Source organism: Ursus americanus, chromosome 17 (genome assembly GCF_024610735.1).
Source record: "Ursus americanus isolate L20-20 chromosome 17, mUrsAme1.1.p, whole genome shotgun sequence".
Taxonomy (NCBI): Eukaryota; Metazoa; Chordata; class Mammalia; order Carnivora; family Ursidae; genus Ursus; species Ursus americanus.
In genome coordinates, this window is record NC_142143.1 from 31,997,035 (window position 1) to 32,013,527 (window position 16,493).

A 16,493-nucleotide genomic window follows, 5' to 3' on the forward strand; every position below is an offset into this window, starting at 1 on the left:
GAAGATTTGCTGACTTTTTTAGTTTGTTCAGCTTTTCACTTGTTAGGGTTGAGTGTCTACATCAAGGTTCTTATAGGCTAGACTAGAAACTAGAAGTTTGATTAATTATTTCTTAAAAAGCTTAGGGGCACCTGGGTGACTCAGTCAGTTAAGCATCCAACTCTTGATTTCAGCTCAGGTCATGATCTCAGGATAGTGAGATCGAGCCCTTCATCAGGCTCCATGCTCAACATAGAGTTGCTTGGGATTCTCTCCCTCTCCCCATCCCCTCTCACCACCCCCACGTGCACCCATGCAACTTCTCTCTTAAAAAATTAATTAATTAAAATAAATAAATAAATAAATAAATAAATAAATAAATAATTTCCATGTAGAATTTTTGCCTTTAGTGTCTCCTACCATTATGATATAATTATATCACATTTTAAAACTTAAATATTCATTAGTATAGAAATAGTGGTGTAGTGGTAAATTCTCTTGCTTTGGAAAACTTTTAGTTTCCCTTGCCTTAATAAGTACCTCATTTTTTATTGACTTCCTCAGTTTTCTACTGCCTTTCTCTAATTTGGACTTAAATGCTCTCAGAAGAATACACCTTTCCTCAATATGTTCAAACACATCAAATAATCTTTTAGTTTTATTTCTTTGTAGTTGCTGGTTATTAAATGATCCTTCCTGGAGAATGCCGTCTTTTTGTTAGAATTTGCACATGATTGCTGTGTAGGCCTGTGACCTAGCTGTCATCCGAAGATTCCCTTCCATTATCATCATCTAGAAAATTCCCATGGCTTCTCCCACGTGATCTGTCCCCTATTTTCCAAACTCACATTTTCCTCTTTCTTGCCTTACCCATTGCTCTGATGGAGCACATCCTGCAGCAACTTCCAAGAAAGGGTGTGGAAGGTAACATTTTTATGAGTTTGTGTGTCTGAAGATGTCCTGACTTACTGCTTTAAACTCAATTGGTAATGTCGATGGGTATAAATTTCTGTTTTGAAAATAAGTTTATAAGTAATCACTGTTCCATTATTTCCTTTCTGTTTTGCTATTGAAAAGTCTGGTGCTACTCTGATTCCTGAAGTGGTTTTTTTTTTTTTTTTTTTTTTTTTAGGTGACTAGTTTTTTTAGGTGACAAGTCATTTCAGACTTGTAGAACCTTTATCCCTGGTGATTTTACATTTCATGACAATGTGCTTTAATGTGGGTCTTTTTGATTAATTTTGTTAGGGCAATCCTGGGTCTTTTCAGCATAGAAATATGTGTCTCACCAGGACTTTCACCCCATAAATTACATAAGGCAGGAAAATGACTCTGTCTCTATTTTGTGAAGAATCAATGTTGAGACGCCTGGGGTCCCAAGGGACTTCTTGCCAATACCATGATTTTACTTTTAAGGTCCTTAAGGCATAACTTATCTGAAGTGAAATATGAGGAACATTTTTTACAAACAGTATGAGTAAGACTTAACAGAGAATGAGATGAGGTTTTAATTAGAGTAATTTAGCAATCAATGAAAGACTTAGCTCTGTGTCAGGGACAACAATGGGGGTTGGGGTGAGTTATTTAAGCATGAAATAATCTTAGTGAGCCTGGTGCAGCCTGGCCACAAAAGGATGGACTCTAAGCCAATTTCTGTTCTCTGCACTATGAGCCACAGCCCTGATCCACAGGAAACAGCAATTGGTTGGCTCGTTCTGAGATCTAGAATTTGAGGAACATTTAGGAGCCTGGCAGCAGTGAGACTGTATGCTCTAATGAGGCCTACACTAAAAAAGGAGGCAACATGCTTATAGTCGCGTGTCAGTTTCTAGCTGCTTCTTTACTGATTCTAAATTCAGGATGGTAGACAGCTGGGAATATCTCCCTTCTAACCTGCAGGCTGTTTGGATCCTCTGTTCGTCACAGACAAAAACATATGTGTCAGGAGCAGGTAGCTTCTGGCAGAAAACAAAACAAAACAAACAATTTCTTATTATCTCCTCCATTTTTACACTATCCACTTAGTGGTCCTTCCACATCTACAATTTCGAAGATGGACTGACAGAGATGATAGATAAAGATGCCAGTTATATCTCAGAAGCATAAACCACACCCACTTGTCATTCACCTTGACAAAGCGTAAGGTTCCTGTGAACTTTGTAGTGATCATTTACCTTTGGTGAGTTCATGGATTAAGTTGAATAATGAGCTTCGGCACAATGATCTACCAAGATCCGGTCGAAGATCATTAATTCACACTGTGTCTCTACAGTGTCCTGAAACAGTGGTTGTAATTTAACCGCTTTTTAAAAAATGGCTGGCAGAACACCTAGGCATTTTCTATGGTAGTGACTGTGGTTGTAGGATTACACTGTTACTGAATCAGTTCAAGAAAGGTACAATTCCTCATATCAGCTAATAACAAAATAGTAAAAATGTACATGAATACACAGGAGGTCATTTAACAAAACTTGACAAAAAAACACATTTAAGGAAAGTTATTCTAGTCCTACACTGCCAAAGAGGAGAAATCCCTGAAAAAATGCTGAATTAGTGTCAGATTTTAATGAATAGGTGAAAAACAACCACTGCTGATAGATCATCATGAAACAAAGATAAGACAATTGATTTTAAAGTATATACGTTGTAATAACTTCAGATGTACGGGGAAAGAAACATATATGTTCTAGGTACTAAATTAGACACTTAAAACAATTCTTAGAATTCTTTAAGATGTCTATAAATAGCTTCCCACTAATTGTCAATTATTTAAAACTTTTTATTACATTTATTTAACTATATACACAGAGATAAATATACGTACCTCATTATTGAGACAATAACAGAGGATAGATTCTCACCTGTATCTTCAGAAATGAAGTGTAATCCAGCTTTATTACAGATGATGCTTAATGATTAATTCTAAAGATCGGAGTTCTGTGCATTTGAACAAGTACAGTTGAGATAATGCTTATCTCAGGCACAAGACTTGGTTTATGAAGATAATTCCATGGAATCATAGAGGCCTATAGAAAAATTAGTCAATTCTTTCTGTCACAGGGTTGGTTTTTACAGGTTCTAGTCCCAAACAAATATAGGTACTGGGACCTTTCCATTCCAAACAACCATTAACCATTTAGATACCATTCTCTGAGTCAGTGGGCATGTATGTATCCTGGATCTTTGAAAACGAGAATGTCAATACCGCACATTTCGAGTAAAGCTCAGTGCTGTCATATGTCAAGAGAGGGCATCACTTGTGCAGGAGAAATCTTATGTCAGAAGTGGACAGATCTGGCAGCGTTGTCCTGGTGGAGCAGGGCCCTCCAGCACTAGCACTCAGTGCTTAGTCTCTGAACGTTGGACAGGCTCCTTTTCACATCATGCCCCTACTTGTAGCTCTTTCGTCTTCCCCGGCCTCCACTCACCCTGCTCCATCACACTTTTCTCCTCAGACCCCCCCGCCCCCGCCGGCTGGCGATGTTCATGTCTTCACCTTGGGGATGCAGAGCAGTGTGGATTTTCCTTAATGCATTCTCAGAAGTATTGTTTGACATACAAACTGTGCCCTGCTTTCTTCACAGACCCAACTTCACATTTTTAGAACACTTTTTACTTCTTTCAATGAAATGTGATGTTGCTCCTGAAAACCTTTGGCTCGCATATTCGCTTGGCAATGATTTTTGGAAAAATCATTTCAGCAAAGATTTTTAAGCCCAGTTACAGAGAGAATCATTTAAGGAGGAACGTACACCAGTGCCAACCATCCCCCATACTCAGAGATTCTCATGCAAGTAGCTGGACTGAGGCTTGTCTTAACCTGTATCGGCTTCTATAACAATAATACCACAAAGTAGGTAGTTTATAAACAGTAGAAAATATTTTCTCACAGTTCTAGGGGCCAGGAAACCCAAGATCAAACTTCCTGATGAGAGCAAACTTCTTGGTTCATATATGACCATCTTTTTGCTGTAAGGAGCAAGGTAACTCTCTGGGGTCTCCCTTATTATAAGGGCCTAGGAGCCTGTACACGGCAGAAGGAGCTAGATACATGGCAGAAGAAGCTAGGTACCTCTCTGGGGTCTCCATTATTATAAGGGCACTACTCCCAATCATAGGGCTCCACGCTTATGACCTAACCACTTTCCAGAGGCTTCACCTTCTAATACCATCACATTGGTAATTAGGTTTCAACGTATAAATTGGTGTCAGGGAGGGGCGCCTGGGTGGCTCAGTTGGTCATAGGCCTTTGGCTTAAGTCATGATCCCAGGGTGCTGGGATCGAGCCCTGCGTCAGGCTTTCTGCTTGGTGGGGAACTTTCTTCTCCCTGTTTCTCTACCTGCTGCTTCCCCTGTTTGTGTGCTCTCTTTCTCTTTTATTTATTAAATAAATAAATAAAATCTTTAAAAAAAATTGGTGTTGGTAGAGCACAAATACTCGATCCATAGGAGGGCCCTATATTATGGCATTTCCCACTTGAGATTTAAATGAGCAGCTACGATTGAAAATACGGGCTACTAGTGCAAATCTAGGAGCCGTTTAGAAAGTCTTAACATTGACCAGTTTTGGAGATCTGTTGCAAAAAAAAACAAAAACAACAACAAAACAAATTAGATAATGTAAAATGTTTAGCATAGTGCTTAGGACGAAGTGAACACTCAAGTTAGTGATGATGATGATGATGATGATGATGACATTTTTCTTTCTTTTACTGTTGTCATAATCATAATCCTCCTTGTGGTAACGTGGATTTCTGTTTGATTTGAAGTCTCCTACTACAAAGTTGTGACATGGCAAAATGCCATACAATGATTAGTAATCTGTTTCTCAACATCTTCATATGTAAACATCCAAATGTGTGAAGCAATGTTGTGAGCATAGTGGGTTTCACATGAATAAGCCCTTTCTCTTGTCACATGTAAGGTAGTTGTGTTCAAACGTTGCTCATCAAAATCTGAATTTTGTTTGGAACAATATTTTGCTCCGTATTTGTCAAGATGGAGGTAGTCGGCCTTGATTTGATCTGATTTGGGCAACATGAGAAAAAAAGGCAAGGAAATTGAAGTGAAAGAAAAAAATTCATAAGTTGAAGTTGTGAAATATACAGCGGGGACAAAGCGAAATATATTTATAAGAGAGCAAGTGAGTTGATCCTTAATTAAGAAGTGATATGAAAACACAGATAATACAGTTGTTCAGAGAACACAGAAACAAATCCTTTTGCCCACTGATCTTAAGGTATCTTACAGACCTTAGCTATGATGTTCAAAGGGAATCTAGTAAAGTAAATCAGAGTATATATTAAATCAAGACACTTCCATGATAAGTTAATGTTTTCAGTCTGCGTCTAAAAACAGTGTGCTGAATCAGTAACACAACATGAACTCCTTACCTTCAGGTCTGAGAATTCCTATTTCTTTAACATATAAGAGAGGACACCTTTCTTCACCCTTATTTAGTCATTTCCTTCTTCTCTAGGGTAAAATTTACTGACACATAAACATAGTTAAACATCTTGAGGATATTTATTCTCAGAAAAGAAAGGTGATGTGGCCTAATAATTCTAAGCATTTTCAAAATTTTATCTGCACAGGAAACAGAAATAAAGATAATACACTGAAGCTGCCACACAATAGATTGAAGGTAAACATAAAGAAAAAACAGTGACAGTGGAGAAGATGAAGTATAAAAAAAGGAATATAAGCAAGGTCAATAAATAAATATTCTTATCAGATTTTGTTATGCGCAGAATTTAGTAGATGGAAAATATACTTCTCAGGTATCTCTTACTGTATCAACGAGTTATCACTGATTGACCATCTCGGTTGTTTTGAACAGTCTGTACTTCTTTAAAAGCAATACAAAAGTCCTTACAAAACAGAATGAAATGATTTCTTATAAATAGATTAACCTCTGAAATATGTTTGGGTTGAAGCATTTGTGGTAGCAGAGTAATGTTTTGAATCACAGATTTTTAGATGATTGTAATAGGTTTTAATAATTTCACTTGATCACTTATTCTACTTAAACTGAAAAGTTGCCTAAGATGAATATTCACACATGTAAGTTCCTTATATACCTCCCATATTATATTTCTGTAAATAATAATCAGGACAAGGATAAACTAGTGTATCAAGAGTGTTAGTGGTACAAACAGAGCTGCCATCTTGTGGATAACGCCATGATCGGCCAGACTTGTAAAATGCTATATTCTAATATCCTGACTGTTCAGAGTTAGTAATAATGTTCACAAGAGTTTAGAACCTGTTTAAATTCCTAAGCCCTGCCTATGAAATTATCACCTGAAGGACATATTTATTTCTTTTGAAGTTAGTATTAACCTAAACCTTATTAATATGTAGGTTGGGAAACGTTGGAGGATGGTTTCTCCAGTTTAATTAGCCTCTAGTGCTGATTTGTTTTGATAATATAAATAATTAGTTTAACCACAAAATTGATGTAACAGAAATAATTGTCAGGCAATTAAATACTGCAATGATTTCAGCTCCTGGGAAATATACAGTAGGTAAGTATAGTAATAAAGCTGAGATGTGCTTGGCTTGAACTACAAAACATCTCTACTTGATTTGTCAAAAGTATTTTTATGGATTCCATTTACTTCATATCAGAAAACATTCACTAATAAAAATTTACTCAGATTCGAGCCTAGATTAATTCCTGTAGTTATTTTCCTCTTATATTAAGCTTTTACATGGCTTTAAAGTTGAAATCTCTTTCTGTTCTCTGGAACTCATAGTGTTTGCTGGCCATTTTGGTTGGAAGAATGTAATAAATAATGAGAGAATGTAGGTAAATTCATGATAAAATGTTGTTTTTGTATTTTCTCTTTTCTTTAAGTTGATTTTTTTAAATCCTGAAAAAATGTATTTTCCTTCTCCATATGTGTATAATAAATAGTATATTCAAAAAATGACATCATCTTTTTGTTTTTCTTACAATCCCTTTAGGTATCAACATTTTTACACTTAAAATGTTTTCCTTTTTTAGTCATGTGGTCAGGTTAGATTTCTTACTAATACTATTCATGATAGTAATAAGGATTTTATGTCTTATTATCAATGTTCATATTACATATTCGCTATCTTATTTTTGGCTTTAAACCAGATGCATATGCATATGCACTGTAAAGTACCAAGACTTTACAAAAGGACATACTGCAAATAAATCACTGAAAGCCTGACCTTTAATATCTCTGCTCTTCCTAAAGAAACACTACCAAACTCTTACTAAAACTTCATAACTTCCACTCATCATTACTTTCAGATGATTAATGCCCATCATAAAGAAATATAATTTTTCTGTTCTTAGCTATGATATACCATACTGGAGTGAACACACTGATTTCCAGATATGCTATATTTATCTGAAACTTTCTTGAGTGTATAGATGTATTTATGTAAAATGAAAATACAAATTCTGTCCTAATGAATTGCAATGAAATTTGAAATTGTCTTACTATATAAAGATTATTATAAACCAACATTAATCTAAAATATTTCTACTAGATTTTCCTTCTCTCCTACTCATTCTCCTAGGAATTAAATTATATTCCATTAATTTTCTTATTTTGTACACAATTCAAATATTTATGCTTTTGTATTTAATAAGTGAACTCGCTAAAAATTTTACTGATGCATTGATTAATCTTGATCATGTGTAATGTGAAATCTATATTCTTAAAAAATCTTACTTACATATTTTAGTAATGCAAAACTAGATCCCTCTACAAAGGTATTAAGTTATTAATGAATCATGTGAAAGATGTGGGTACTTGATACAAATGGCTGCAGAGTGCTAGAAGTATTTTTATTTCCCAATCTTCATGGTATCCTATATCTATGTGGAATAGTAGCACCCAAACAAATGCAAAACAAAATAAGAAAACTTATGGGGGCACCTGGGTGGCCTAGTCAGTTAAGCATCTGCCTTTGGCTCAGGTCATGATCCCATGGTCTTAAGATCGAGTCCTGCCTCAGACTCCTTGCTCAGAGGGTAGCCTGCTTCTCCCTCTCCCTCTGCCTGCTGTTTCCCCTGCTTGTGCTCTCTCTCTCTCTCTGACAAATAAATAAAGTCTGAAAAAAGAAAGAGTCAGAATATTTTATTATGTTTATTAAAAGAGCCAGAATATACATTTATCTTAAGAATGGTGTGTGTGTGTGTATATATATACATATATATATATATATACACACACAGATAAATATATATGTATATATCTGTATGCTTTCTGTGTGCAACAGGATATAATCTAACTTTGCCATTTATCTCTCTCTTATTAAATATTTATATTATTAAAATTTTATATGATGTATGAAATGGAGGAGCATATTTTATTTTATAAATAATTATTTTCTCCATGACATGTCTTCTTAGCAATTACAATGTCTTAGCTTTATCATTTGTCTACCAGAAATACAGTTGACATTCCCATTGTCCAAATTCATCTTTCTGATCTGTAATTCAATTTTATGTCACTTTGCATGGCAATGAATCTTTTTTTATACACATTTCCATCTAAACTTCCATGTTTTTAGGCAGAAATAAATGAACAGTGTCTTTCAGGTTGGCCTCAAGTATATCTTGACAAATAGTCTTCTTGAATCTGGATTCTTGCACTTGACTAAGATGATAAATTCCGAATAATATTGAGACGGGTAATAACTTTTAAAAAGGACCACTGAGAGGCACCTGGCTGGCTTGATTAGTACAGCATGAGACTCTTGGTCTTGGAGTCGTGAGTTCAAGCCCCACATTGGGTGTAGAACTTACTTTAAAAAATAATAATAATAAACTACAAACGTAAAAAAAGGAAAAGAAAAAGGACCAATGAGTCAGTGTTATAAACCAAGTTAACTTACAAAATTACTTTAAACTTGAAATTTTAAGAGTTTTGGATAATAATATTTCTTACTTTGTTATTTTGAAGACACTAAATTGATTCCTCACTTTAATTACCTAAATGCTTTTAAAATGAATGATCTTTTGCATAACAATAATATTTTTACATAATGTTTCATACATTGCCTTATTTAATCCCTATATCAACTTTTTTTTAAGATTTCATTTATTTATTTGTCAGAGAGAGAGGAAAGAGAGCGCAAGCAGGAGGAGCAGCAGGCAGAGTGGGGAGCAGGCTCTCCTCTGAGCAGAGAGCCTGACACGGGGCTCGATCCCAGGACCCTGGGATCATGACCTGAGCCAAAGGCAGTCGCTTAACAAACCAAGCCACCCAGACTGTCCTCCTATATCAACTTTTTAAAAATCTTTTTTGTTGTAGGTAGCATTATCACTCTCATTCTATACATGAAAGTTTTTAATGTTCCAAAGTTCTCACAGATAGTAGGTGATGGAGCAAGAATTTGGAGGCTGTAAGGTGGTATCTCCGTGTGGTTTTGATTAGAATTTCCCTGACGGATAATGATTTTGAACATTTTTTCATGTGTCTCTTAACTATTTGTCTTCATTAGAAAAGTGTCTATTCATATCTTCTGCCCATTTTATGATTTGTTTATTTGTTTCTCGTGTATTGAGTTTGAGAAGTTCTTTGTAGATCTTGGATACCAGTCTTTTATCTCTAGTGTCATTTGCAAATATATTCTCCCATTCTGTGGGCTGCCTCTTAGTTTTTTTGACTGTTTCCTTGGCTGCGCAGAAGCTTTTTATCTTGATGAAGTCCCACAAGTTCATTTTTTCTTTTGTTTCTCTTGCCTTTGGAGATGTGTCATGAAAAGGTTGCTGTGGCCGATGTCGTTGAGGTTGCTGCCTATGCTCTGCTCTAGGATTTTGATGGATTCCTTTCTCACATCAATTTGGAGTTTATCTTTGTGTATGGTGTGAGAGAGTGGTCAAGTTTCATTCTTTTGCATGTAGCTGTCCAATTTTCCCAGCACCATTTATTGAAGAGACTATCTTTTTTCCACGGGATGTTTTTTCCTGCTTTATCAAAGATTAGTTGCCCAAAGAGCCGAGGGTCCATTTCTGGGTTCTCTATTCTGTTCCATTGGTCTATGTGTCTGTTTTTGTGCCAGTACCATGCTGTCTTTGTGATCACAGCTTTGTAGTACAACTTGAAATCTGGCATTGTGATGCCCCCAGCTTTGTTTTTCCTTTTCAACAGTTCCTTGGCGATTTGTGGCCTTTTCTGGTTCCACACAAATTTAAGGGCTGTTTGTTCCAGTTCTTTGAAAAATGTCATTGGTATTTTGATCGGGATAGTATTGAAAGTGTAGATTGCTCTGGGTAGCATGGACATTTTAACTATGTTAATTCTTCCGAAAGACAATTATCATATGGTTTCTCTCATCTATGGAAATTAAGAACTAGGAAGATCGGTAGGAGAAGAAAGGGATAAAGAAAGGGGAGGTAATCAGAAGGGGGAATGAAGCATGAGAGACTATGGACTCTGAGAAACAAACTGAAGGCTTCAGAGGGGAGGGGGGTGGGGGAATGGGATAGGCCGGTGATGGGTAGTAAGGAGGGCATGTATTGCATGGTGCACTGGGTGTTATACGCAACTAATGAATCATGGAACTTTACATCAAAAACCAGGGATGTACTGTATGGTGACTAACATAATATCATAAAAAATATTATTATAAAAAAAAAAGAATTTGGAGGCTGGATCTTTGGAGCCCAAATCTAGAGCTCTTGCCCCTACATCTCACATACTAACTTGTTAGAGAGATTATTTGAACAATTAAACCAATGGTCATGAAAGTCAGAACTTGACAGGAGATTTTGAATGGATGGTCCATAAAAGCGTATTTTCATATATTTTCAACTTTTAGAACTCTCATTGAGCCATACAATGAAAGTAATTTTCTGTCATCGGAAATGTGAAATAGTTGTCACAACTCTTTGCCCTGAATCTGTTATTCACAAGGACACGAATCAACATAAAGGCATTTCGGGGCACTGTTGGTGACCTTCCTTTCCCTAAAGGTGGGAGTGGATGAAACGAATTTCTCTCACTGTCTCTCCAGGTGGTTGTATTGTTTGCATGCTGAGCTGCACAGCTTTCAAAGGGCTTGCCCTGGGATATGACTGGGCTGAATTTAGAAGGAGCTGGTCATTGAATAGCTCTGGTAATTCTTGCATCTCACAGTTATGAGGCTGACAGCTCCTTTGGTGGAGAAAGCGTGGATATATTTCAAGGTGATGGTAGTTTTGTCCCTCTGGCAGCAAGCTGCGCAACCAGCTTAGCCCATTATCCTCCTCTCCCACTGGATTTAAGCCTGGGGAGAAGTCTGGGGCTTTTGTCAGGATAGAAAGGAAAGAATGGATAATTATTCCCTGTCTCTGCTCAAAGAGAACAGCACTATATTATAAAGTAGCCTTCAGTTACTGAAATGGGCTTGTCTATAATTCTAGTGACTTATAAATTACTCTTTGTAAGAACCAATATTTACTATTATTATTTTAGTGATGTTACACTTTTAATATCTCATAGTTTAAGCTTTATTACACAAAACTTTGGAGATACTATTTAACATCCAGAGGGTAAAATGCACCTCTATCTTTTTATATATATATATATATATATATATCTTATTAGAACACTTAAAAATACAGATGGCTGCTCTGCCCAAATTGATTGAAAGCCCCACTGTACAGTTGTCTACACTGTAATTTTTCTCAACTTGACTTTCTTAATCTCACAGGGTAGTTCTGCAAAATCAATACAAAGTAATTACAGAATTTAAAATCCCAGATGTTATGATTACATTAATCTTTTCCTTTAATGTCTATTCTGGGAAATACCTTTTATAAATAATTGCTATTTAATAAACATATTTAAAAAATAAAATTCCCACAGAGCCTAACTAATTAATTATGTAAATTGGTCCTAGCATATTTGAGGGGCAGTGTTTTCAGTTTGCCATCTTCCAGTAGCTCAGCATCGCTCTCATTCCCCTTTCAGCCAAAATTATAGTCAGAGATGAGCATTTCAATTTGCAGCTGACAGTTTAGGGTTAAGATATGATTCCAGGTAACAGAAGCCAATGAGAGTACACCCAGTTGATGTTTGTGACATCATCTTCCAGTCGGAGTACATAGAACAGCTGAGGTAGCGTTCAGTTTCAGCCCCAGTGCCATTATGATGGATGTTTACATCTCTTCATTGAGAGCCAATTATCTCGCTTTTGTGTGAGGCCCAAGGATCACTCATGCTGCCAGGCTGCACAGAGCCCTGTTGGATGTAGCTGAACGAATTGTTTTCCCTGTCTCTGGTAAGAGCCTCTTCTGTTTTACCTTCTCTTTCAAAAATAAAGGTAGATGTGTCTAGCAGAGGAAACAGTGCAAGAAACTGGTGTCAGGGTCAAACAGGATTACTAGCCGGTAAGCTTTTAATCAGAGCAATGTTTAGCATTATTAAGTGGAAATGTGGGTTTAGCAAAATGAATTGAAAAAGAGCATGCTAACGTTTACCTGGCAAACTAATTTGCAGTAGGAAATGAATGGCAGGTAAATTCAGCTTTTCTTTAGAAAAGGAAAGTAACTGCTGTTATAGGATCATTATTTTGAGTGTGTGTGTGTGTGTGTGTGTGTGTGTGTGTGTGTGTGTGTGTGTTTAAATACATGTGGATATGTATACTACTCTGCTCCATTTCTTTATATTTTGCTATTAGTAGCAAAGAATAGAAATGGTCAACCCCAAGTAGTGTTGCTATAAATTTAAAATGAGTCAAAGTTCCTAATTGTTAAATGATAGTTCTTTGGGACAGTTTTCCAAAGTTGTATCTATACAGAAAAAACAAAATTCACCAAGTGAGCAAAGGCTTTATAGCTTCTGAAATGAACTTGTAGTACTTTGTATTGACATTTACCATTTTTAATCTAAGGAAATGATAACAGCAAATTGTTTTAAAGAACAGTGTGGGAATTTTTTTTCTGGAATTAAGAGATGTTAAAATCATTTATTGCACTAAGTGCCTTTGAATGCACAGCAAAATACTGTTTCATGCATTTGTAGAATATTTAAACTCTAAAAATAAAGCTTTCAATTAATTAATCACTTATTAGTAGTGATACTTACACCTGAGAATCCTTACACTATTATAGCAAAACAAATATATTTACAGCTGTTGAATTGCTGTGGATGTAGGAGGGATCCTGACAGGGATCCTGAAAAATCAGATACAATAAAAGCTTTTAATTGACTGAAGATGTTCACATGCTAGCAAATGAAGAATTCAAAAACACTTTTAACTCCTCAACTATTGTTTATTATCACAGTATAAAGTAGCAGACTATTGTTATTTTAAAGTCGAAGGCAGTTATTTATGAAACAAAGACCCAGGAAAATGTAAATAGCTGGTATTTAATTTAACCTCTTATTTTATTTTAATAGCATCACCATCTCTTCTAGGGTAATAAAACTTTTGACTGATGGCTTATCCATCAGGCTTCAATATGCTTATGCTTTTCAGATTGACTTTTACTCTACTTTAACACAGAGTATTTCTGCCTGTGCAAACCAGTAATTTGGGTAATTAGAAATCAGGGTTTGGAGAGGCTCAAGTTATACTTCCAGACAGCAGGGATTTCTCAGCTATGTCACACTTCTGCGTCTTCTGCTAGCCCAGTCCTGTTTGTCAGGGCTTGACATTACTGTCGTTCGACTTGTCTCTTTCAGTCAATTCAGGTCTGAACAAAGCTGAGTTAATAGGAAGTGTCAGATGTGTGTATTAATGGAATCTAAAGAAATGAGCTTATTGTCTGAGACAAAACAGTATATTATCCATCAAACCTGAAAAGCTTACAAATATGCACCTGGAGTTAATTTTTCACAGGGACACTTAGTTTGGTAATTCTGTGAATTTCAAAATCTAAAAGTGGGAATCCCAAAGTTTTGATAATGTGAACATGAAAGAGTAATGATTCACCACTTTGAAATAGATTTTCCCCTTGAGTACTTTAAAGTGGAGTTGAATAACCCAAAGGTATTGACTATCATTTTCACAGATCAATCTTGACTAAGGGAAAACATTTGTTTCCTAACAATTAATTCTCTGAAAATCTATTTATATCATTTTGTCAACAATGAAGAAGATCTTACTCAGCCAATGAACGGTCTAGACATTTAAAATTGTATTTTCTGCTGAATGCTTTCCTCAGTGTTAGTGTCTCTGATGACAAATGCGCTGCTTTGGTAGTTAGAATTGCTCATCTCCTTGTTTTCCTCTGAATGAGTTTGTACGACATGGGTATACATGATATGATCTACCCGGCTGGTTCACTTTACTGACAGAAAGGGTTTGTTTTTTATTTTATTTTTGTAAAGGGAGGACATCAGTGGGATCAGAGCCATTTCCCATGCCACAAACTCCCTGGGAAGAATGCTTAATATAAGGAGCATAGGTGAAAAATGCATGAAGGTGCATGTACTCCTGTGTTCCTTGCATCCTTCCTAACGTATACGGCCTTTGTCTGAGTTAAGTAATCATCTTTTTTTTTTCTTTTGCATTTTTCTTCTCTATATTATCTTATCCAGTTCTTTGTGTGTGGTGGACCAAGTTAAATGTTACTAAGTGACAGGTTTTACAGGTCTGGAGCACAGTGATATAAAGCTTCCTATTACGTCTTCTGAAGTTCTCTGCATTTCCCAGAGGCTAAAATTGTTATTTATTTAATGTTTCCTTTTGAAAATAGTTCTTCAAATCCTATGATTATGTATTCCAAAATAACACTCTTCCCCCCCCTTGTATGTGTTAATTTTCTCCTAGAAATTAGTTTATTTAAGCACCTTCTTTAGCTTCTTTTCATTATGGAATACATGGATACCATTTAGGTTTCTACTTTCTTACCTGAAGTACTTGGATATGTCATGAATCCTTTGCTTGTCTTAGAAATTCTGGACTTTCATGGCCAACTTTTTAGTTAAGACAAAAATACAGTAACCATGTGTCTCTTAGCTTTGGTTTATATTAATATGAAAATGCATGGAGATTTAGGTGTATATTTTATGTACATACACAGGTTCATATATACTTTAAGATTTAAAAAGTGTTTTCATAGACATAATATCATTCAGTCTCAACAATTAGTCTGTGATAAAGTAATTCATATTATGCTGCAAAGAAAATAGAGAGTAATAGTTTTTAACTTGTTGCCAAAGATCACCTAGCCAGTAGATCACCTAGCCAGAAAAGTCAAGATTCAGAAAATGTTTTTCAAATTTCAGTGCCCCAGATCAATCAGTCAGCCTTCCTCCCTTCCTTCCTCCCTCCCTCCAAATATCTGACTACTTATGATTTTTTTTTTTTTTTTTTTTTTTTGCCTACTCTTTGCCAAGCACTCATATAGGTTCTTGGGGTTTATTTATAACTGAAGAATTTAAGATCCTTGTTTTGTGCATGTTACATTATTTTCTTTATCTGGCAGACTCCCATCTTTAAGTTACTAAAAATATAGATTGCATTTCAAGTGTGGCAAATAAAACAGAGAACTACTAATAAATAAGAAATATGAGTTAAGGGATAGATTTATTTGCATATTTTATGTTTCCATGTATCTTTAAGTTCTCAAGTATATTCTAACCTAAAATAAATTTGTAAATACTTTACATTTGGGTATTATGAAAATTTCTATCAATTATTTTATAACTTTATTTGATTCTGAATGTGATCCCTGCAACTTTACAAAAATAAAATACTTACCTTGAAATGTTGCAAAAAAATCATTTTGGGACAAAGTTTGCCTTGTATCTGTAGTGTACATTCAAGGAATCTAACTTTATATTTTTCCTTTATCTTGTAATAAAGTCCTCGATAGTCATAATGCATTGAGTTTACAGTTGCTTGATTTTAGGGAGGGTTTTTGTAGCATATAAATAGCGAGTGAGAAACAGTTGAATTTTATTTTCTTTTAATTAAGAACTTAACAATATTTTCCAAATGACAATAGTTTTTGAATAAAGCAAATGAGATAATCTGGCATTTAACGCCATTTTTTTCCAATAGTTTGGCATATATCAAGAGTGGTTCCTAGGATAGTTGAATTAAAAGTGATATTTACTACCCATCGAATTTATTTACAGATGCCCAATGATTTAAAAGGAAAAAATAAAAAAGAAGCAGCAGCCTGAAATCTAACCTCCTCAGGGAAAATTAGTCTGTACATAGAACCTATCAGTTGGAGATAAACCATTTTAGATGGTATCATTTAATTAGCCACTAAGGAATCTATCTAGTGACATACATATAAATTGTGAAACAATTCAAAGTTGCCTGCACATGCTTGATTTGACACAAAATATTTTACTTTTGTAATATTGCATAATAATCACATTATATCCCTGGACTTAGTACCTTTACTAACATGCATTTGAAATGTGCAGAATGAGGGTGTATAATGAGAATGCAATAATTAAGTGTATGAATTAGCTACATTCAGGGGCTATTAAGCGTGGACATTTTGCCAAAAAGTTTTACAAGATACTAGGCCTTGAATTTAACTAATTTTACCTTATAATATTTCAGAATTAATTTTG

At 35.3% G+C, this 16,493-nt stretch overlaps 1 protein-coding gene across 6 annotated transcripts in view; it reads left to right on the plus strand.

Annotated features, from left to right (window-relative positions):
• The window catches only part of MGAT4C (MGAT4 family member C), a 710,947-nt gene that overhangs the window by 475,642 nt on the left and 218,812 nt on the right, over nt 1-16,493 (plus strand). Inside the window, exon 1 of one of the 6 annotated variants that reach the window (XM_087868885.1) lies at nt 12,157-12,231. The exons of 4 other annotated variants lie outside the window; for them this stretch is intronic. The gene's annotated coding sequence lies outside the window, so the exon portion shown is untranslated. Of the gene's footprint in view, nt 1-12,156; nt 12,232-16,493 lie in introns of those variants that run through there. One more of the 6 variants, XM_045780189.2, reaches the window with a different exon arrangement.